The 10,600-nt window shown below is 35.6% G+C and overlaps 1 pseudogene; it reads left to right on the top strand.

Moving 5' to 3' along the window:
- The first annotated feature begins 2,137 nt into the window (after window positions 1-2,137).
- On the top strand, window positions 2,138-9,990 carry LOC108409841 (olfactory receptor 5V1-like; annotated as a pseudogene).
- The last annotated feature ends 610 nt before the right edge of the window (window positions 9,991-10,600 follow it).

Genomic DNA, 10,600 nt, shown 5'->3' with positions numbered 1-10,600 from the left:
CAAAACAATTGGCGATCTTCAGTTATCAAAACTGTGGATTTTCATTTTGTATCCTTTTTTCAATTAAGAAAAAAAAAATTATTTTTGAATGTTATATAACATACATATAAAACAAGATAGAAAAATATATTACACTTGTAACAATGGCTGTAAATATATTATCTTACATGTTTCTCATAAGCATACACAGCGTGAAACTACTAAAGTAATAAAGAATAGACAAAAATACACGACAGCTGTATAGTAACATACAAGCGACAATCCCATCTACCCACGCTAAAAAATTACATAATACTGTCAGAAAAAAAGGCTTAAAAACCACATACTTTAGTAAGAAATAAATTCAATAAAAGAATGATAATAATGCGAACCAAGGCCTCGCGTCCCTTCCCTCCGCCTCTCCGCCCGCAGGCCAGGGGCCGCCGCCGCCGCCGCCCCCGGGGCGCGCAGGCCCTTCCCGCCCGCGGCCCGCCGCGCCTCCAGCTGCTGCCCCTGCTCCTCGGCCACCGGCTCGGCGGGGTCCCCCCGGGGCCGACGGGGGCGCGTCTCCGTGGGCCACGGGTCTGATACGGCTTTAAAATATCAGAATGTATAAAGCTGTACACTTATTTTTAAAATCAGATTACAGCAATGAATGCAGAAGAGTAGGCAATATATATGAGCTTCAGGAAAAGTTTAATTCAGCTATCTGTGGACATCTACTGACATTTAGACGATGCTTGTTGTCTAGAATGATTAGCAGCATATTGGCCTTGAAAATCAGATTTGATATTCTTCCGTATTGGCAACTTTCGATGCCCTGGGAGAAAAGGGAATCATCACAAAGTGGCGTAAAGCCCAACGTAAACCTGAAAGAACAACTAATTACCAATAATAAATGGAGAGGAGAGAGAAACAAATTCAGATTGTGTTTATTATTCTTGGACTTAGTTATATGTCTTCTATACCAGCACAATTTTTGCAGTTACTCAATTAAAAGTAACACTTTATGAACATTTTCCTGTACTTTATGATGGAGAATTTTTTCCACAGCATGATAACACCAATGGAAAACAACTGAAAATTTACATTAGCAGACTATTTAAGTAAATGCAATATGGTTACATATTTTTCTCACAGTGCTTTCATAGTTACCTTGTTCCCTAGGTGGATCTCAGCAGAACATTCTTGTCTAAGTCGTCTTTCCAAAACTACAGAATCTCATGGAACTTAGCAAAGTCAACTGTATAAAGTGTAATTTTACTAGATAGTCTTGTCAATCATTTTGTTTATTCGAAGAACCTGTATTGAATGGCTTGTAAATGAAAATTATAAGGATGTGCCAAATGTCCCACATATGTAAGAGATCCATTCCACTGTGAAAAATGGAATGTTTCATGAAGGGCCATGCTATTGTTACAGTTTATACAGAAAGGCAACTAGAGATACCACAAATCCGATGCAGGCATAGTGACAAGGGCTCATGGATGCATAATAAAGAAATCTCCCAGGATGGAAAGGCGGGACTGGTTTAGGGGATACCTGTGTCCGGTTAGCAGTGCTGTGACTGATCTCTCCTTCAAACTGAATCACACTACAGTTGTTACTATTTAAGAATTTTAGTATCTGGTAAATTCATGTTTTTTTTTTCTCAACTTTATTGTCTTCACCTTCTTTGATGCATCAACTTTGGAAAATGTTACTCATCTTCCATGTATTCTGTGATATTGAGAACAGCAATCTCATTACCTTTATAATGTGATTATTGGGGGTTCTATATTTCTATCATACTAATTATCCTGAAAATAATTTATAAAGTAATTATTCATTCACTTCCTTTCTATCTACCTTTTATTAAAATTTGACAACTTCAATATCATTTCTTAAAGATTGAGATTGGACAATTGTATAGTGTTGATTCTGTGGAAGTCAACCTTATAGAATGTGCCAAATAATTTACAACAGAGAACAAAAATGGGTGGGTGATAACCTGAGCATGGGAAATAAGATGCAGAAGTGACTGTAACTGCATAGTGGTCAGAGATAAAATATAATGCATGATCTTAATGTGCTCCTAATTACAAGATTATGAATTCAATCAAAAAAGATTTAGAACTGTGTGGTAGTTGAAAGTCTACTTAAATGAAAATGTCTTTGCAGAGGAAGTTCTGGGCTGTGGGCAATGTCTTGGACCACCGTACAGATGTCCCTTTTCAAAGATGAGTAACAGGTGTGTAAGCAAAGCCCCGCTATTACAACTAGGAATGTAGTGGTCAATTTCCTACCTTGTTTATAATTATGACACGGAATATACACACATCAAATTTGCCAGATTGCTTGAACTGAACTTTTTCTAAGATCGATCCATCTAAGTACAAGAGAGATTGGAAATTGTAATCATTAGTCTGGAAACTGTTCTTGCTGATGATGGTTGAACGGGGAGTTCTGTTGAAGCCGGGATTCTTGTTCACAGTGGAAGAATGAACTTCATGAACAAGCAAGGTAGGAGATTTACAGAGAAAGTTTTATTCAGGATAACAGGAAGTATGGAACTCCCCATGGGTGCAGGAAGGGGCCAGGCCGCCGCTCGGGGTCTCGGTGTCCAGGGTTTTATGCCTGGTGCAGTGGGAGCTGTTAGTTTTCCTGTAGGTTTAGCCAGAATGCTAGTTATGATTTAACCTATCTCAGTAAAGGCTGCAGGGCTGCCCCACTGTAAACGAAGGGGCCTATGGTGTCTGTGGTCAGCAAGCTGCTCTGTATCACTGATTCCTGGTGGGGGGGACATTGTTACATTGTTTGAACCTCAAGCACCCTGCTTCTTCTCTACATTCCTGGAGCCTCCGTCAGGCTTTGTCCTTTTCCAGGGCCCAGGCTGTCCTTTGACTGGGCAGGGGTTACTCCCTGCTGCTTCCTTATCTGACTATCTCCCCAACCTCACACCCACTGTTAAATAGAGAGTAAGTATTAGTGGCAACTCATAATGTAACAAAATAACAAATGAAAAATCAGACAAAAGGTGGTTTTAAAATGTTACACAAGGCTGATGGTCTCACTAATAATTCAACCGGGGTAGCAGTATAATCAATTTAGAGGTAATTATGATAAATATAATTAAATTATAAGAACTCAGAATATATGCACTACTTGACACTGCTCGTTGCTTTCTAAAGATCTGTCTCAAATAAAATCAATATGCTCAGGATCCCCCGCCATTTGAGGGTGCCCAGATAGCTGAAACCTTTTAAATGCAGAGTATTTTGACATTTTAGAACCGCTTTCACTGAACAATTTCCAAGGGACTCAATGGAGCTCCCACGCCCTTTCCTCTTTCTGGGGGTCAGGACCCCGACGCGGTGACCAGGGCTGCAGGCGGCTGAGTGTGCACAGCTGGGGCTGCAGTGGATGGGGGTATGGACGGATGCAGCTGCCAAGCACATTTCATTCTTGGGAATTAGAGCCACGTGACTAGAATGCTGAGGAGAAACCTATGGGAACCCAGGTGCAGGGTCATGTTTGGTGAATGAATTTCACCCACTTTAGTGTGGTAGAAGAATATCTCTACTTTTGCTTCAGCAACATTTTTTATATATTTTGATTGAAGTTTGGTTGATATACAATGTTACATTGGTTTCAGGTATACAACATAATGATTTAACTATTATGCACATTAGTAAGTCCTCACCCAACTAGTGTAGTTACTGTCTGTCAATGTAGAGAGATGTTACTGCACTGTTGACTATGTGCTTAAGCAACACTTTTGAGGGTGTGCTTTGATTCATCAGTCTTATGATTTCCAAGTAACACAATAATCAAGCAAATTCTAGCAGTGGAGAGGAACAATATATTTGAAAGGACGTAGGAAGCGATATGTAGGAATTTCCTGATTATAACAGGGCATTCACTTCTATTGCCCAAAGGCCTAAAAGTTAGCATTAAAAAATTGAAATTAAAATCTATTTCAGAAAGTACAATATAAACTATGTAATGACATAATTACAAAATGAATATATCAGTAAAGAAATGTAAAAAATGAAAAATGGCTAACATAGATGTCCATATAGCTGATTTTTGGGGATAAATGGAAATAAAATGTTTCCCAATGAAAATGTAGAGTAAAGCTAAGAGCTTCCCAGTCATAGGGAGATTAAATAGGAATGTTGGTATGTGGCTGCACTGTGAAATTCATTTTTCAGTGTCTTTTATATGTTCATATTTAATTTTTCCCAATATTTTATCTTGAGTGTTTACACAATTACAGGAAAATTACAGTGTTATAATGGACATCTATATACCCTTCACCTCAACTCAATAAATGCACATATATTGCTTGATCTACATATACCTATTTATTAAATTCATGAATACAAATTAATTTTACATTAATCCATTATTCTGATACAGAACAAGTTAGCAATTATAGGTGGAAATAAGTCTGCAATTACACTCAATTTGAGCCTGAAGGGCTGTAACAAAATTTCTAATTTAGATGATCTCAGCAATAGAAACACATGTAACAATGCATGAAGATTTTGCTAAAGTTTACTTGTAGCATGAAAAATACAAAATTTTCCAAGTGTGTAGTACAATCATATTTTGAAAGAATGATTTAACCAATTACAGAATAAGGGTAACACAATTTTCCTCTTTACTTTTGTCTTGAAATTCAATTATTGATCATTATTTAATGTTAGCCTAGACAGTCACTAAATTTTCAGTCTTCTTTAATTTAGCTTCTTTGATTTACATTCATTTGATTAAATATAAAATAAGTGTTTTTATTAATCATTTCCTGTTATTAGGTTCATAGTAATGTATATTTATGAAGAACACAAGAATACTCTCTAGAGTTCTTATTATTGTGTATACCCCCTAAGAGAAAAGGGGCTATAACATCCCCTATAGAATAAATTATAACATTCACACTCCATATACATGAGATTTCAGTTTTAATTTTATGCTTTTCTTGGCTTTCTCTTTTTCAATCTTTTTCATTGGGAATGAGTACTATGAAACTGAAAAGGCTATAAATGTGTGTCATTTTCTGGACTTTTTAAGCTCAGATAAATAAGTGGTTGTTTACAAAGTTTTAATATGGTATAAAATGTATACATTTTGAGATATAGTTAAAATTGACTATTACATGGATAAGATTAAGAGGAGAAATTAGAATTTTATAGAGTTTGTGTTTTTAATGCCTGAAATTGTTTCATTTAAATCCTAAATATTGTGCATGCCCACACAGGTATGTATGCAAAATCTTTGTATGTAAAGTTCTGCTGTATCAGAATATATATGTCATAATATTTCTAACCCACAGGTCTGAATGTATGTACCCTAGAAAAGTGGTCCATGACACCTGAGAGAAAGGAAGGGTATTACAAGGAAATAAAGGCATTACATTTATAATAAATAAGTAATAAAAGAAAGACCTTTTGGTTAATTTAGATTAGCAGTCAATTCAATGAGTTTTTAAAAAGCAAGACTATGAATTTCTTTTAAAGTAAAGTTTTTATAAAAACATTCTCCTATTTTTATAGAAATTTAAGATGTAATTATATTTTCTACTGCCAAAGTAATTATAAAATTTTTATTATCTTACGTACCAAGATTTATCAGTGATTATTGTTGCTTGAGTAACTAATGCTTTTTTTCTCTATGTAGCAGATCCTTGAAGTAACTATTTGCGAAAGAAAAAAACCTTCAATATGTTCCATTTGGGTCAACCTTATGCAAGGAGTAAGTTATATAAATTATACAGAAGCATTTTTTCTCAATAAGTCAAGAGAAGCATAGTCTTACCAATTTATCCCATGCTCTGATTCTCATTATGTTGGAGAGTTTATAAAAAAAAAAAGAAAAAGCAACTGATTTTAACATGTATTTTTCAGATACTCAGATGTGTACAGTTACACCAATTAATCTCACAAAGAAGGTGAGTGATTGCTTTTCATAAGAATTTCTCTGATTCTCTATTGTATGTTCTATTCATCACTTGGATAAATATGGAGGGTTATAGAATTTATTCAATATATTATCAAGAATATCATCAACCTTATCTTTCTAATGAGATGACAAATACCTAATATTTCATGTTTGACTTGAAATAAAGGTATTGTTAATATGAATACAAGTTGTCTTCCCAAATGAACAAACTGTGCACACTTTATGCCAAGAACACAAGTTTGATTTAAAATTTTTAAAAAGTACAAAATATAGGGAAATATATATTTAAAAGGATGTGTATTGATTATGTGACCTGATGTAGATCTAGCTTATGTATTTATGAGAATGTTTTGACTTATTTCTAATAATTATTGTAAAACCAGGGATCAAATTTGTAAGTGTAGGTTTAAAGGAAAATGAACATTTCATGTAGAACTTAATACTTAATGTCTCATGATATTACTTTTCTTGTAGTCAAAAGTACCTTTAAAAATTTCACAAATTTACTAAAATATTTTCAGAAAATGAAATGAACATATAAACATAAGAACATACAAAGGTGTAGAGAACTGAAACTGTAGCTTTGTAGAACCTTGACATTTGAGAATTTGTAAGCTCACATGTGACCTGACTAGGTGGATTTTTTGTTTCAGTCATTTTAATTCACTCAGTAAACACCTGCTAACTGAATAATGATATCCCAGCATTTTATGGTTAGTATAGGCATTTTGCTCCTAAATTTCATGACTTTCACATCATGATAACATATTTTCTTTGCCTCTCAAGCATGATACACACCTCTGTGAACTGAGGAATGAGTAAAATCATCCCACAAGTAGCATCAGATTTCCTCCCTTAAATACTGCATGGGGCAGAGGGATGGGAGGGCGGCCAAAGTGGGTGAAGGGGACAAAGAGGGGCAGGCTGACGATTTTAAAATAAATTAGCCACAGGAATGAAAGAACAGCACAGAGATTATTGTCAATAATATTGTGGAAAATTTATATGATATTATATACAGGTAGTGTCTACGTTTATCTTGGTGAGTATTTAGCAAAGCATGTAAGTGTCAAAACACTATGTTGTACACTGAGACATAACATTGTACATTAATTAAATGTCAATTAAAGTTTAGTGTCAGAAACACTCAGGTAGATATTCAGTAATTCTCCAGTTTAATGAAATATATCAGAAATAGTACAATTTCATAAAAAGTTTGTCAACCATAATGAGTTCTGCTGCTTTCAAAGGACAGACAGATGGACAGAAGTAAGACAGGAAGAAAATAAAGAAAGGATGGTTATAATGAAATACTGCATTAAAGAAGCTGGTAGAAAATAATTTCATTCCTTTTGTAAAAATGTCATTATATAGAATGTGTATTTTTTATACTACCCATTTTATCTGAGGAATATACCATTAACAATGTCCAATAGACAAAAAAATATAGAGGTAGAACCAATGAAAAGGATATTTATTTTTTAATCTATTCCTATTCCTCTGTCATATACATATGATACTAAAAATTATATGGTTTCCAATGTGACAGGAATATCCTTAGAAGCATTAATTTTTAGTCCTTCATTTAGTTTGTTTTCATAAGTAACTCAACATTATGACTATGAGAACTTTAAAATACACAGAAATGCAGTCTAAAATTTAAAGGAGTTACTCTGGCCAAGAAATTCAATCATCCATAATTTTTGTGATCTTATGCTTCCTTGGGTATTGAAAGAGAAACATACTGAAATATTTGTTCTAAGGGGAGTGGGAATTGAGTATCATGTGAATGTACTTGTTTATAGTTTCATTCACATTTAGACACGATCAACCATTTTATTCTTCCTTTATTCCTTCAAGAATTTTTACTGAAATATCAATGATATATATGTTGATTTCAGATGAGCTAAGTGATTCAATTGTATACATTACCAAATGCTCACCACATTATATGTTTCTGGAAAATATATCACAGTATTTTTAGCTGCATTGCCTATGCTGTACTTCCATCCCTGTGACAAGATTACTTAATAAATTGCAGTTTGTAACTCTTCATCCTGTGCACCTATTTCATTTGCTCCCCTCCCTGGTAACCAGCAGTCTGTTCCCTGTGTTGATGAGTCTGTTTATGTTTTGCTTTCTTGTTTTGTTTATATTATGTAGGCTATTTAAATTTTTTAAATTACATTAATTATGGAAATAACCTATTCAAATTCATTGTTAAATGATTATGATTCTGTTATTAAAGCATTTCTGTATTTGTTCTTATCAACAGATACAAGTTGTCTAAGAGACACATCTTATACACAAAAAAATAATTAGTCATTTATTATATGTCTGCCAGTTGATAGCAGTTACAAAAATTATTTTCCACTTTTTTGTTTGTTTTTGTGTACAAATAAGTGAAATCGGGGGTGGGAGGGTGAGGTGAGTAAAAAAGGTGATGGGGTTAAAAAGGTACAGACTTCAAATTTTAAAATGATTTAGTTACAGGAAAGGAAGTAGAAAAGAGAGATTACAACAAATAATCTTCTAATGTTGCAGGATGGTAACAGGATCCACACGTACTGTGGCAAGCCTGTAAAAATACGTGTAATTATTGAGTCACTAAGTTTGTTGTACATCTGAAACCAATCTAATATTGAATATGAACTATATCCCTCAATAATTACATACCTTGTAAAATATGTAGCTTATGCTTTTCAGTTATTTAAAATTGAGGTCGTGCACAAAATTGTACACACTGAAATAAAAAAAGCAAAATAAGGCAAATGGCCAAGAATCTATGAAAAACACAACAGCAGCTATCACTGTATTGTGAAATTGCAAACGTTGGCAAAGGACCACAGTGGTTTTCCTGAGAAGGTGGATTGCTAAACGTCTCCTCAGGGTCTCAGAGGGCTTCCTCGTTGTAAGGAGCTGAAGATGAACATTCCAAGAGACAACATGAAATCAGGAGGTGTATTTAACAACAGTTCTAATAATGGATCTCTAATTAATATATGGCTAGCTTATTAATCACCAACCACAAACAACGATTTTCCAAATTTCTAATAAATACTTCCTTGCTTTTTTCTCTAACCCATTTGTTGCCTTCCCTCCCTCCAGAGAGACCCCCGTGGAAAGAGGAGATGGACGGCTACAATCTCACCCCCGGAACTCACTTTATCCTCCCGGGGCTCTCTGACCTCCCTGAGGTGCGCTATCCTCTCTTTGTGGTCTTTGCTGTCATCTACCAGGTCACCTTGGTGGGAAACGGGGCCATTCTCTTGGACATCGTGACGGAGAAGAAGCTGTGCACACCCATGTATTACTTCCTGGCCAATCTGTCCCTCTTAGACATATTCTGTCCATCAGCTACTGTCCCCAAGATGCTGGACAACCTGTTGACTGGGAATCACAGAATTTCCTTCCTGGGCTGTGCTTTGCAGCTTTATTTCTTGGTGGCTCTGACGAGGACTGAGGTCTTCCTTCTTGCTGTCATGGCTTATGACCGGTATGTGGCCATCTGCTTCCCCCTCCGTTACACCCTCAAAATGACCAAGGCTCGCTGTGCCCAGCTGGCAGCTGTGACCTGAGCAGCAGGGTTTCTCAATTGCCTCCTCCATACAGTGTCCACCTTCTGCCTGTCTTTCTGTAAGTCCAATCTGGTTAACCAGTACTACTGTGACATCCCCCCAGTGGTGACCCTCTCCTGTTCATCCACCTACATGGAAGAAATATTTATTGTAGTGGTAGCAGGTATCTTTGGAATTGCTGCCTTCCTAACTACCTTCATCTCCTACATGAACACATATCCACCATCCTAAAGATCCAGTCTGTGGAACGGAAGAACAAAGCCTTCTCCACATTTGCTTCCCACCTCTTGGTGGTTTATTTTATAGTACAGTAATATTTACCTACATTCACCCATTCTCCAGTCAACACTCTGCAGCCAGGGACAGACTCACTGCCATGCTCTATGGGGTTATTACCCCAATGTTAAACCCCATAATCTTCAGCTTGAGGAACCCAGAGGTGAAAGGAGGACTCAGCAGGGTTTTATTTCATAAAGCATGTTTACAGTGAGTGTAACAGTAAAACAGAATGACTCAATACTCATTCTAGAATATGTTTATAAGGAGAATTCATAGAAAATAATTGTTAATTGATGTAGAGTATACATACTTTTGCACACTGAAATTTATAGGCATGCAAACATAGAGATGATTTTAGTCTACCTCTAAGAATGCATAACTGTATAAGCTTATGTGCATCTCAATCCAATGGGTGCTTCAAATTTGTCCTCCCAAATTAGTCATTGTCATGAGTAACAGAGAACACTACCTACACTAACATAAAATGATAGACTGAGCCTATCTTTTAAGTTACTTTACATTTATGTTCGTATCTATATCTGTATACATACCCATACCTATATAATCTCTGTATTCTTTTATATCTACTTTTAAATCCATATTTAATTGTCTATTCACAGAGCATGATTTTACTTCTTTGCCTTATAAGACTGACTACCTAGTCTATGCCTCCATAACATTACCATTTCACTCATGCTGTCTTTCAATTATTCCTTCCACTGACTGAGGATTTCTATACTTTTCTCCCTTTTCCTATGAATATGTGCTTTCTCCGATCTACCTGTCTCTCCAAAGAGAAGACTCACTTTATCACTGGTTCA

This window comes from Manis javanica, chromosome 14 (genome assembly GCF_040802235.1).
Source record: "Manis javanica isolate MJ-LG chromosome 14, MJ_LKY, whole genome shotgun sequence".
NCBI lineage: Eukaryota > Metazoa > Chordata > Mammalia > Pholidota > Manidae > Manis > Manis javanica.
This window is presented reverse-complemented; position numbering and strand designations above follow the sequence as displayed.